At 35.2% G+C, this 13,216-nt stretch overlaps 1 long non-coding RNA gene across 1 annotated transcript; it reads left to right on the top strand.

The window, feature by feature from the left end:
* The first annotated feature begins 1,552 nt into the window (after positions 1-1,552).
* Positions 1,553-12,248, top strand: LOC112475831. The gene is made up of 3 exons (XR_003044903.1): positions 1,553-1,868; positions 6,498-6,660; positions 10,640-12,248. It is a non-coding gene; the product is annotated as an uncharacterized LOC112475831 (long non-coding RNA).
* Positions 12,249-13,216: the final 968 nt, after the last annotated feature.

Below are 13,216 nucleotides of genomic sequence, written 5' to 3'. Positions count from 1 at the left end.
CTCATCAGGCATTATCTTCATGTTCCTATACATAGTAGCATCTTTGGATGGCCTTGAAATGTATTTGTTGAGACTAAATCTGAATATTTGATATTTTTATAAATAGCATTTTTGTAAATAAAATCTTTAAATAATTTCTCCAGGGTGAAAATTTCAAATATTGGCATAAATCTCAACAATAGCTACTGGAACTGAATGAATGAATAAGAAAAACTTACTATAATCATGCTAAGCCAACATTTTTGAGCTGCATGCTTCTTTATAAAATTATTGCGTATAAATTTCCAAAATGAGAAAACTTATGCTTTAAGCTGCTAAATTGGTGGTCATTTGTTATGCAACAATGGAAAATGTATTAGTTTTCTATTTTCCTAACATTTTTAGTTAAATCCATTTGAAAAACAAAGGAGACTTCCTGCAAGAAAGGCACATATCCATCATATATGTATCTGAATATTTGTTTTATGTAATCTTGGTTTTAAGTTAGCATGATAAAATTCTAGACACTAAATTTATTGTCATAAATACATATTGGACGACACGATCCTTAGATAAGTAAGAATTTCTGAATGTTAATATTTCAGCTCTACATTTCCCCCATAACTGACTTATAAAATTAACTAAATGTAAATAAAAGAGACTCCTAAAATGATTTAGAATACATTTCTTTTTATTAGTTATTTTTAGTAACTGTTATGTCTGGTCGCTGCCTTCAAGTAGTAACAGAAATGTACTCAATTATAAAATATATATTTAAAATTACTGTTCAAGTTTTATTTTAAATACTTTAATAATCAAAGTATTGAAACAGTAAATATTATTTTAGATTTTGGAGCCTAATGTCCTTGAAATACTTATCAACATGCGTGTAAATTTTATACATATAAATGTAATTTTATACATTAGTATGTATATGTATATATAATATACATTATATGTGTTTTAAAATATATATTTAAATCAATGGTACCTTCAGAAATATAACCGATTGTTTTTCCTTTGATTTAGAAGGCTAAACCCCACCAGAATTTCTTGCTCTGAATATGACATGCTTTATTCACCTATGACAACCTTGTGACATCAATCTCATCTTGCAGCCAGCAACTTCAGCCATTCTGTTGCCCAGTAGTTTCCCTGTAATTATTATTTTTTAAGTTATTTCCAGAATACTTCATAAACCATTTTCGATGCCACTATATGGAAACAGGTAATAAATTCATTCAATTTTCAAGGGCTTTTAAGATATGTAGCTTTATTTCAGGTTGCAGTTCATTTTGTATTGCTACTTTTATCAGAGGCATAAGATATAGTGTTTTGTTTTTTAAGATAAGGATTTCATTGTTGCAATCTGGGGGAAAAAATCACAGTATAATTCTGAAGTCTTTTTTTTTTCCCCTCCATGGGGAGGAGGAAAAAAGAGACCTTACCACCCCCTCTCCCATATGCTTCAACTTTCATGTCTGTTTTGCCATCCATTCCATTAACATGATTAATGAAAGTGCTTCAGAATTTCAAAAACCTTGAAAAGTAGCCAACTGCCTGCTCTTTGTAGGTTACATTGAAAATAAATAACAATAACAATAACACGGTGTTTCAGGCTTTTGAAGTCCTTAAAGACACGTCGCTGTGATCTTTGTAGCACTGCTGCAGAAAAGAGGACACCATTTCACATTTCTGGCATTACTAACGACAACACAGCAACTGAAAGAAAGCATGAATTTCTGGAAGTAGCAGTAGGATGTAGGACTCCTGCTGAGCTCACCAGTTCCCTGCTCTGCGCAGCTGCCTTCTCAGCTGGGGGTTTTAAATCAGCTCTGTGAGAAAAGACAGAAATGACCATGATGCATTTTCCTCACCCTGAGAAAAAGGTAATAATGTTCAATTAGCGCCGCAGCCTTCTGTTTTTCAGCTGACTTATTTCTGTCCTTTGTATGTTTTGCTTTGGATCTTTTCTTTTTTCTTTCTTTCTTTTCTTTTCTTTTTTCTTTTTTATTTTTGGTTCCTTTTCATTATGGAACAAAATACACTAAAAATATCCTTGTGCTTGCAGTTATGTGAGAAGGATACTGAACTTCTCATGGCTTTGCTGAAATCAATGAGAGAGGAATTGTAGTGCTTTTAAAAAATGTACACATTCACACTCATAGGGTATTAACATGGGATCACGCTCACCTAGCTAAGCTTGCATGTAAGCAAAAAATTATCACAAGTGAAAGAGTTGAGACTGTGGTAAAACTATTTCAATAATGCAACGTCTGACTTGTTGACAATGCATATGCTGCTCTGTCGTAGAACCGTGTGTACCACCGTGTCAACGGGGAGCTCTGCTTGCAGGATGGTTTGAGTACTAATAAAAGAGTTCATTTTATTTTTTTAAAAAAGCAATGTTTTTAATCTTCTAGCCATAAAGAAATATATTATCTTCATTTACACTTGTTATAAATTATATTTGGAACTGCATAGATAAAAATTAATAAACATGATTTTATAGAATCCTGTTCCTCATAGGGTTATTTCGTTCTGTATTCTTAGAGACAAACCCCCCAGGCTTCTTGGTTATACTCCCCTTTCTCTCTCTGAGAACAATTTTTTTTATAAGCCCAGAATGATATGAGAAGAAAGAGCTATATGATATGTATGTACGTGCACGCGTGTGGGAATGTGTGCTTAACTGGGACCTGGGTCTTATGAAGTTCCTCTCAGATTTTCTTTAGCCTTCTGGTTGGGAAGACGAATACTTTGGAGCTTGAATAATATTCTTAAGACTGAAGTTCAAGGGTTGAATATTCATTGGAAACATGTCAATCGAGTTTTACTTTAAGGCTTGAACCAAAATATCGATTGCCACCACTTAAGTAATCACTCAATATAAAATCTGATTAGCAATTCATTTTACACACATTTATTATGTGCTAGGCAATGGGCTTGGTGACGGAGACAAAAAGATAAGCATGCACTTCCCACTCTTAAAACATTAATTGTCTAAAATTTTGTCAATGAGCTATTTTCTGGAGAAAGATCTGATGTTTAACTCTATTCCTGTGCAACTCATGTTGCAGTAGAGTTTTGCAGAATCTTTCGAATTTCACCTCAAAGTAGGATAATATTTGCCTAGTAGGCAATTGGCCTACAAAGAATTAATTTTTACCTGCTCAGGTAACAACTATTTATTGAATGACTGCATTGTACATAATTACTCCATTCTAGAAGGGAATGGAGGACAGAGAGGTAGCATAATCCTTCATACTTGTTTTTAAGAGGAGAAAGGATACTCGTTTTTAAGAGGTGACTGAGAGGTTAAACCTGCTGACTTGATTCTGTAGCAATTCAACCAGCCCACTTAGTTTTCATATTGGATGACACGACCCAAAAGAAAAGAAAGCTTCTGCAAATATTCTTAAACACTTTCAGAATGCTTGGAAGTGACTTTAGAGTCAAATGACAAATAGTTTGTAATAATATTGTTCTTTTTTAATTCTGTGTTAAGAAGAGTGTGCAAAAATTATCTTAAATTATTCACACTGTGTAATTATTTTAAATTTCAGACGCTTCTAAGTGATTAAGTTTCTTGGCAATAGTTTCCCTGAGCTTTCCTTTGACCTACCAACTGGCTAAATGTACAAGTTTTCAATGTCCTCTCAGATTGCTGTACCTTCTCTGTTGGCCTGCATTGATTACCAGTCCTCTGAACTTGCTTCGAGGATCCTACTATGGGAGGCATTTAGAAAGCATGTATATGCAGCTTCGTATCACCTCTGTTTCTCATTTTGAATACCTCATTTTTCTATTTTAAGATGTAGTGGAATACATTTTTCCTTTTTTCTGTTTTGATCTCTTTCTTGGTTTCTTTGTTTGTTTATTTCCTGATATCTTTGTATTATCTATCTATCTATCTATCTATCTATCTATCTATCTATCTATCTATCTATCATCTATCATCTATCTATATTATCTATCATCTATCTACCTACCTATCCATCAAAAAATAAGCATCTAATCTTCTTAGCCTCTCCTTGGGTATTTTAAATTAATTTCTCCATTGTTACCTCTGTTATAACAGTTGAAATTACTAAGTTCTCATGCTCCCAGTCTCCTTTGTAGTGAGAGGTGGCATATTCTTTAGTTCTGGACATTGAGACAAGAGCATGAACTTGCTAAGAGCTCTTGTTTACTTAATATAAAGGAAAAACATGGCTCCTTCTCTCTTAATATAAAGGAAAGGCTGGCATGGCTCCTTCTCCCTTTTTTCTTGAAGGCAGACCGGGATACTGAAAGTTTCTGCAGCCATTTTGTGACTGTGAGGCAGATATGATGAAACCCCAAGAGAATTTCAGAAATGCCAACTCTAACATGCTGAAACCACCGAACTTGTGACAACTGCCTCACTCAGGACTCCTGGTTATGTCAGAAAAATAAACCAATATTTATTGTCACCCTAAGTAGTGTTTTCTGTTACTTTTAGCTGGAAGTATTCCTAACATGCATAAATTATTGGAGATTGTTGAAAGTTGAGCATTATACTATAAAACAAAACTCTTAACAAGAAAAAGCAAAATGTAATTCTTGTCTTCAATGACTTCATTGTGAACATTTTATGTGATAAGCAAATAAAAATCAAAAGATTTTTCTGATACTCATCCAAGGTCTAAGACCAATTTGCAGAAGCATATTTCTTACTTTTCCTTGGCGTTCATTTTCTCATATGTAAAATAAAGGATTACCTTATTTCTAAAGTACATTGCAGATCTAAGTTTCTGAATTTATTATAATAAAATATGTTTTAGATCTACGGATTTATAACACTATGTGTTAAGTGACATCATTTTAAAAATTGTATTCCATGGTTACTTTGGATATAAAATAAGTCATATTGTACTTTTGCTGTTTATATTTAGGGTTTTTACATTCTACATTGAAAAAACTGAGCTATGAGTTTGAGCCTTTTTATATGCTATTATCCATTCTAAAGATCTAGTTTATTTAGTTATTTCCCCACTGAAATTAGAACAAAAATGATATCTGGAAGCTTCCTTTAGGAATAATTTTTTTCCCAACAAAACTCTACACAACCTTATTAATCATCTCCTTTTTTTATAAATACAAAATTCAGACAAAATAATGCCACTAATATGAAGATATGTCTGGCACTAAGTTTTCCAGCCATTTTGTGATGTGACTGTGCAATTGTATGAAATTGGCACAAAGAAGTTTCATTGATGGTAAAGAAATGTTCTCAAATTGCTTTTGGGAGACACAAAGCAGAACAAATAAACTATTGTTATATCACTTTAAAGAATATATAAGCAAATGTGAATTAAAAGTGAATTGATCATAAACAACATTAATTTCAAGACCTATTTTACTTTTCCATCTCATTTTGCAATAACATTGGGTCATGCAAGTTGATCAAATGTCAGTTGCTCTAATCAAGTCTTTTTTGGACATATAGGTTGACTTGGAATTTGTTTGATGTTGGAAACAGAGATGTGCAAAGAAGCCATTACTGGAAAGAGGAAATAAATAAAAAAAGAGACCATACAGAAAGGAGATCATTGATAACAAGCAAAAAGCTTTAATGCAGAAAATGAAAAAAGCAAAAAGAAATGGTGTGTTGCGTGTGTGAGTGTGTGTGTGTGTGAGTGTGTGTGTGTGTTTGTGTGTATGTGTGTATGCATAGGCAGGCATGTTGGATAGTTAGGGAAGAAGAATAAAAATGCATCGACATAGAGGGTGTGTCCTTTTCATGAGGTGAGGAAACTATTGTTGGATAATTATCACCACCTCTTGTTTTCCAGAGTAATGTGTAGCCTGTGAACTGGAGAGCTGATCTTGTACTTAAAAATGAGAGATTTTTGCTTTCTTTGAAGCGACATAGCATCTCTGGGTGGTAGTTGGGTATAAAACAAACAGAGACGCCTTTTCTTTACATGCTGGAAGCAGTCATCCCTGTTGCCAAGGAAACATCCTCAGGCAGCAAGGGTCACCTTCGGAAACAATTGGAAGACTTCAAAAGCAAATCAATAGAGAAACGCCAAGACCTGAACTTCCTAGCCAATGTTGCCTCCTATTTTAAATGTCATTTTCAACAAACACTTGCTTATGTGATTACTATGTAATGAGAAGCAGAAAGACAAAATTGAATGTGTTGTAAGTCTAGCCCGGTATTTTCAAGCTCTGCTCTTAGAAGCCTGTGGTTTTTGGTAGAAATGCTTTGAGAGGGGGAATGAACAGACACAGCAGCCTGGATGACGGCTTGACATTCAGGTTTAAAAGAGAAGCTGCATTCAAGACTTCATTTGCATAAAAGTTTCCACTCATTAAAAAAATACAGACCTTTACTAGTACAAGCACACTTCATTGTTAGTGAGATTTTTTAAAATTTTAATATCTAAAAATGTTTTGTTGTGTATGGTGTTTGTGCAGATTTTGTGTTAATAAAGCACAATTCATTCACTCGTTCATTCATTCATCCTTCTACCAAATATTTATCATTTCAGACTATGAGCCAGGTACTAACGGGAGATGAAGGACAAAGAGAACATAGTTCCTACATTTAAGGTCTGGGGGACTCAATCTGATGAAGAAGTTAGATACAGAAACAGACAATGGAGTCATTGGCAGAGGGAGCACTGGAGGATGCTTGCAATTCTTCCTGGGGAGGTAAGACAAAGCTTTGGGGAGAGAAAATAATTGAACTTAGCCTTGAAGAATGGATAAGTGTTAAGCAGAGTCCAGCGCTGGAAGGACATTCTAAGACACAGAAAACATCAAGAGATGGGAAGAGTAGATTTCATTGGCATTCTGTTGCTTGAAGATCAGCATTTATTTGAGAGTGCGTTTGGAGATGAGATTGGAAAAGGAAACTGAGTCTAGGTCACAAAAGTCCTTAGATAGTATGAAAAGTTTATGCTTTACTATTAGTTTTCCAGATTTTTTCCTTTATAACTTTAGATATAGTGAAAGGGATTATTTAATGCTTAAATAAACATAACTTTAACAAGGCTGGTATTTCTCTTTCATTTTTCCCTTTTAAGATCCAGAATTATTTACAAATACCTATGTGCTTTCAGAGGGCTTAAGGAATTGGAACTTCTGTGACACTTTATTGTCTACAGCAATAATTGCGATCTCTAGGATCAACTCTATTGATACTAAAACTTACAATAGGATTTGATCTATTAAAATACAAATAACAGAATTTTATGATAGCAGTTAGGAGGACCTCCACTTTCAAAGTAACTAGTAGAATTAAGTTGTCAGTACAATCATTTCTTGAAATCATACACCTATTTTTTTTTCAGAAAATTAAAAAATAATGAGTTCTGACAGTTCGTCTACTAACATGTTAAGTTGCCCACTGACATGCTCCTTTTTAACTCTCTCTTCATGAAGGACAAGAATGAAACTTTGTGTACAAGAAAACCTGATGGGGGGAGGGCACGTATGTTGGAGAGCTGAGGCTTTTGGCATCATTTAGGTTGGCCACCTGTTCTTGCCTGCATTTGCTGAATAAATTAGATGCTCTGGGGAGACTGTATGCAGCTGATTGGTCTGCCTTGTTACCAAGGCAACTATTTTTTCTCTCTGCTCTGAGACTCTGAAAGGGTTCATAACCCATTAGTACTCTTCTGGGCAGAAACATGAGAACATTTCTTTTCTTCTTTTCTCTTTTTAAATTCCTGGTCAAGATGATGGGATTAGTGAAATTTAACAGACTACTCTCATCATATTGTTTGTTCAGACAGTATATTTTTAAAATGTTTAAAAAACTTAGGTCCAAACCTTAAAGGCATATAAATAATAGCCAAATGGAGGGATGTTAATGATAACTAATAAAAAATATTGAAATATTTTTCGTTTTAAGTGGAGTTTGTCCAAGGCAAAGCATATAAAAGTACAGATTCTCTGAAATCAGTTTAAAAGGCAGTGAATGAAAGGCTATTTTCCCCAATTATTCCAGCTATTATTTTTATCAGGGTTTTCCTCACTCTACAGGGACAATAAAACAAGAAAGGGCAATGATTTGGCAAAGGTTTCATTAGATCCACCAAACCATAAGTCCAGGGGCTAAGTGATCATTTTCTGAATGACAAAGGGCTGGCAAGATGGTGGGGAGATGGCTGACCCCACATCATGATAAAGCCATCAGAAATCAGCATAGATTTTTACCTCTAAGTGACATTTAGACCTCAGCATATTAGTTTTCTTTGACATTATAATCTCTGTCTTTTCTCTCCACCTTTGTGTGCTCTCCCTTTATATTACAAATCTTCATGTATTAAAAAAAAAAAGTAAGATTCTCAAACAGATAAATTTCTCCAGAACCTACCTTGTATCAAGAATTTTATGTTATCTCATTTGCTTAATTTCTCACATCAACTCAATGAGTTAGATATCATTTATCTTCTCATAACTGAGTAGACTGAGACTCAAGTGGATTATATAATTTGTCCAAAGTAATGGGGGGTTGACATTACATTGACTTCTAACTCATTCCAAGGCTATGTTTTTCACTACGCTATGATGTCTCTAAAGTTTTGTAATAATGCTAATAAAATATGTCCTTTCTGAACATTAAAATATTGGGGAAAAGAAAAACAGATGGAATCTTAAAAAATTTAAATTAAGCCTCTTGGAGGACTTCTTGTTCTGTTATTGTGGATTTTTTCACAAGTAGAATGCAACTCCAGGCTCCAATTCACCACAGTGCTGAAACATTTTTATACAGATTAAGAAGAAAGATTTTGTCATACATGGCAATTCCTTTGACACTTTTTAAAAATTATCTTTCTATAAATACTAGAGAAACTGATTAAAATTGAACCTTGAGCACCTATCTTATAACTAGTTTTGTTGTTGTTATAGTTCTTTGCAACTGAGGAAGAATATATATTCTCCTGATATAATTAGCAGGGCCACTAGGACCTTTGTGTGAGATTAGGCTCATAGTTTGATCATGGACAAAATTTGATGCAATTAGATTTACTCTGATTTCAGATCTTCTACCAATTAAATTCTGCATTCTGAGATTTCAAAGCTGGAATTGATGTTTTCAAATACATATTTCTTTGATATATATTGGAATATTTAAAGATATGACCACATCATGAATAGGCAGTTTTTAAGAAGCACAGGTCTCAGTGTCTAATAAAGCAGTGCAAATGTTTTGCTTGGTGTGAAGGCATACTGTGATTGATTCCAGGTAGGTTAAAGATTTAACAAACACTTCATTAGATGGTTGTAAATATGCACAAAGATATTATTCTCCTAGAATATGAGGATTTGGCAAAAGAATAAATGCACACTTTAATTTTTCACAAGCAAGACGGATTTGCTTTATTCCCCTCCTATCTCCAGCATCAGTTTAATGTTTAAAAGTTTCTCTGATGAATTAGGCAATTATTTATACTCTGAAGAAGAATGCTATATGAAGGCAATCTATTTGCATTTTCAGAAGTATCTTTATTTAAATATATTTGCTTCCATCATTCTCTTCTAGTTATCTAGATGAGACTAAAATGCTACTTTTGTGCTCCAAATAGTATGCTCATGCCGATTTCATTCAACGCGCTTTCAGCAACCATTTATAGCCCCGCTCTGTGCCGAGCGCTGTGTTATGTGCTGGGCTGTCCTTTCCCTTCATGAACTCGGTTTTGTGCGAAACATCTGCAGGACAGTCAGTGATCTCAGTAGGGTAAATGCTGTCATGGAGGAATGAACTTGCAGTTTGAGGAACATATTAGAAAGTGTTTCCCAAACAGAGAGATTCTTCCTGAGTCATCCTCATGTCTTGCACTGAAGACCACTGTTCCTACCATTTGCTTTCTTGTTTTCACTCAAGTCTTTGGATGTGTCATTTTCCTAGTATAACTTTGGTTTATCTCAATTCCGGTTTTCCTCTCTGCTTGTGCTACCAGAGTCAATTTGAACAATGACTCTCCTGGAATTACTGCACTTTGTCATCATTGTAGAGTTATTTCTCTCATTAGGTAATCCTGGCTTGTTTCTTTCAGCATTGCATTTCAGTTATTTATCTGCTGGAAAGTGAAATTTTAAATCGTTGACTTATTCATTAACTCAAGTGGCAGGGGTGTAGGAACACTTTTTCCTGAGGGGTCCTTTCATAAAGAGTGCATGCTATAGCTTCATGTAAGACACACTCTGCCCTCAATTGAAGGCCACTCTTCTCCCGTGTCTGCCCATCTGTGTTGAGTATTTTTGCAATACCTGCCATCAAATTGCGTGTTACCAACTGGAGGCCACAACAGCAACCAGGAGAGCAGCTGGCTTACAGTCATGAGAGTCGGCAGGCACCTTCCACCAGCACTGGACTTCAACATACTCTTCGGGTCTGGATTTATCTGTTGTTGTTTTAAGTCTAAACTTTAAGTGCCTTTTTCTTTTTTTGGACAAAAGAAATCATATTGAAAACATAGTTTTCTCTAATTTGCTTTGTTCCCAAATGATTTAGAGACGTTTTGGTATACTCAAGTCAAAAAGGAAATTTAGTGACAGATTCTGGGCAGTCTAAACCTAACCTCCAGGAGGGAAGCCGTGGCCGTTCTGGGGAGGTCAGACACAGCACTCGACAGGCCACCGTCATGATCTAACTCAACTCACACACTGCCTTTTGTCTCAGGTTGTCCCTGGTTCACCTTATTTGGAAGGTACTTGGGTCTAACTTGCATCACGTTTAGCTTGGATCTACGCTTGATTCAATCAACCATGATCAAGGAGACTGGTGGAGTCGGCGGCTGGGAGAGTGATTACAATGACACTTGTCTTCTTTTCCATTTCTCAGTTTCTAAATAAAAGTGGCTAGCCAGCACCAACCGTCGATTTATCGTCTCAATCGGAACTACTATCCAAGGTCTCTTTTCTGAACCTTAATTCTTCTTTCTTTAAACTTTCTTGACTGCAAACTAACATCTCCTATTTCAATCCCTCCCTTCTTTCTTCCTGCTGGGCAACATTGTTTTACTATGAACTATAACTTTACTGATCTTAATTTTTCCTTGAAAATAATTCTGGTTCTCTACTTGATTATGTTATCTTAGGCCTTCTAAATGACAACTCTCTAACTATAGAATCGTCTCCTGTGTAAGGCACTCTGAGGTAACCTTCCAGTGGCTTTGAAGTGGATCCTTGACAAGTTGAATCCTGATAGTAGAGAAACTAAAAAGGTATGAAGGCATAAGAAAGTAAAGTACGTTTAGGAGAATTTAGGGACACAGTCTATGTGGGAAGATAAACATAGATGAGTCTAAAAAAGGTAAGAAAAGATTATGGAGAATTTGAAGACAGTGGTGATCCCATGAAGAATTCAAATAGGGGAATGGCATGATTAGTTATGCATATCAGAAGAAAGCTTAGCTTGGTGAAAGACTTAGAAGCCATTTAAGGATTATTAAAATAATCTCAAGAAATGTAACCCAGTGTGATGGCCGTGGAGAACAAATATGCGAGCTGTTTAGGAGGCAGAATTTATAGGACTTTGTGGAGTGGTGAGAGACAAAAGGTTGTAGCTGACTCTGAAAGCTCTGATATTTGGAGAGGCTGAGACAATGTTATCATCAAAAAAGAAAAATGCAGAAGGATTACGTGTGGCTGAAGCGTGTACGTGGGTGTGTGTGGGGGATGGGTAACACATTTACTTTGGCTTACATTGACTTTTAGAAGCCATTGGGCCATTTAATGGGAAATGTCCAAAGAACAGATGGGTTTGTGGCGTACGAACCCAGGTAAAAGATCGAGGTCTGAGTCCTAATGTTGATGGGCAAAGCTAATGAAGGGCGAAGGAGACTGAGTACAAAGAACTTTCAGGAACAGAGCAGCTTTAAGGAGAGGAATCCAGGGGACACTTATTTTCACAGGATGAGAGAAAGAGAGGAATCAGCAGAGTTTAAAAAGAAATTCAAAGCCTGGAGTTTACTTTTAACCATGCAGGAGAGAGTGATTGATTGAAAGTTAAGGAAGAAAAGAATTCTGGAGAGGAAGGTATGATTAACAGTATTAAAAATTACAGACAGCAAATAAGGCAAAATTTATGTAGACCTAAGTAATTTCTAAATGTCTGCTCTGAGCACCTTACTCTTGGAAGGTAATTAAGTACTTAGCTTCACCCCCAGTGTGTATGTGGCCCCCGGTCAAGGCAGGCAGCCTTTGCTCTCCTATGACACTCGTGACACTGTTTCTAACTGATGTGGCACTCAACAGTCCTAATTTTTTCTTGTTCCTCACCTCTGAGAACCACAAACCTCTAAAGTCTGTTAAATTAAAAAAAAACCAAGAATCAAGTCATTGTTTTGTTTTTTTAATGATAAAGTATTAAATCGTTATTGTAAATTTTCAGAAAATATAGAAATATGAAATAAAGGAAGTATAAATATGTATAATGTGTAATGAAGTATAAATATGTGTAATGTATAATGAAGGACATAAAGAATCTCAAGACAAAATGTCCTGCCCGATGATCATTATTGCTTATTCTTTATTGTATATTCTTTAACATTTAAATGTATACTCTCTGGAGATTTTTCTGTGTATATACATTTTTAAAATAAAAATGGAATTTTACTATTCATACTGTTCCCTATCAGCATTTTGACTTGATTGTAAGAAATGTTACTTACAGCCTTTCATATACACAACAGCCCGAGGTTTTCATCATGTTTTTTAATGGTCACCTGGGATTCTGTTGGCCTTCCTGTAATTTATATAACTGATTTCCTCCTGATGGCCATTGAGATATTTCTAATTTTTAATATCATATGTAACATAAGGATGGGTATAGTTTTACAGATGTCTTAATACATTTGCTGGTTACTTACTTGGGATGTAGTTTCTCTGAAATGAAATTTCTGGGCAAAGGTATAATGCTAACATTTTGACAGAAGTTGAGGAATTCCCGCTGATAGCTTAAGGATTCACTACTTTTTCTTCTTTCTGCTGCCCACAGTGGATTTAATAATTTTTAAAAAGTGTTTTCCAGCTTGATGAACCATCAGAATCTAAACCTCTGCCTGACTCTCTGGGTCGTGATCCACACCTAGGGCTCTTGTGCTGTGGCTGCCCGTGAGTCTGGTGTTATGATGATGAAGACTTCTCACCCATTCTCTGTCTAAAGGGAATTTTCTTAGTATTTAAAATAAAATGTTTGGTCTTACTGCTCAGGTTTCAGTGGAAGTCACTCATCTGTAGTTGCTGAATGGACGCT

Source organism: Pteropus alecto, unplaced genomic scaffold (genome assembly GCF_000325575.1).
Source record: "Pteropus alecto unplaced genomic scaffold, ASM32557v1 scaffold152, whole genome shotgun sequence".
NCBI classification, from domain to species: Eukaryota; Metazoa; Chordata; class Mammalia; order Chiroptera; family Pteropodidae; genus Pteropus; species Pteropus alecto.
The sequence above is the reverse complement of the archived record's forward strand: the minus strand, read 5'-3'. Positions and strand labels throughout refer to the sequence as shown.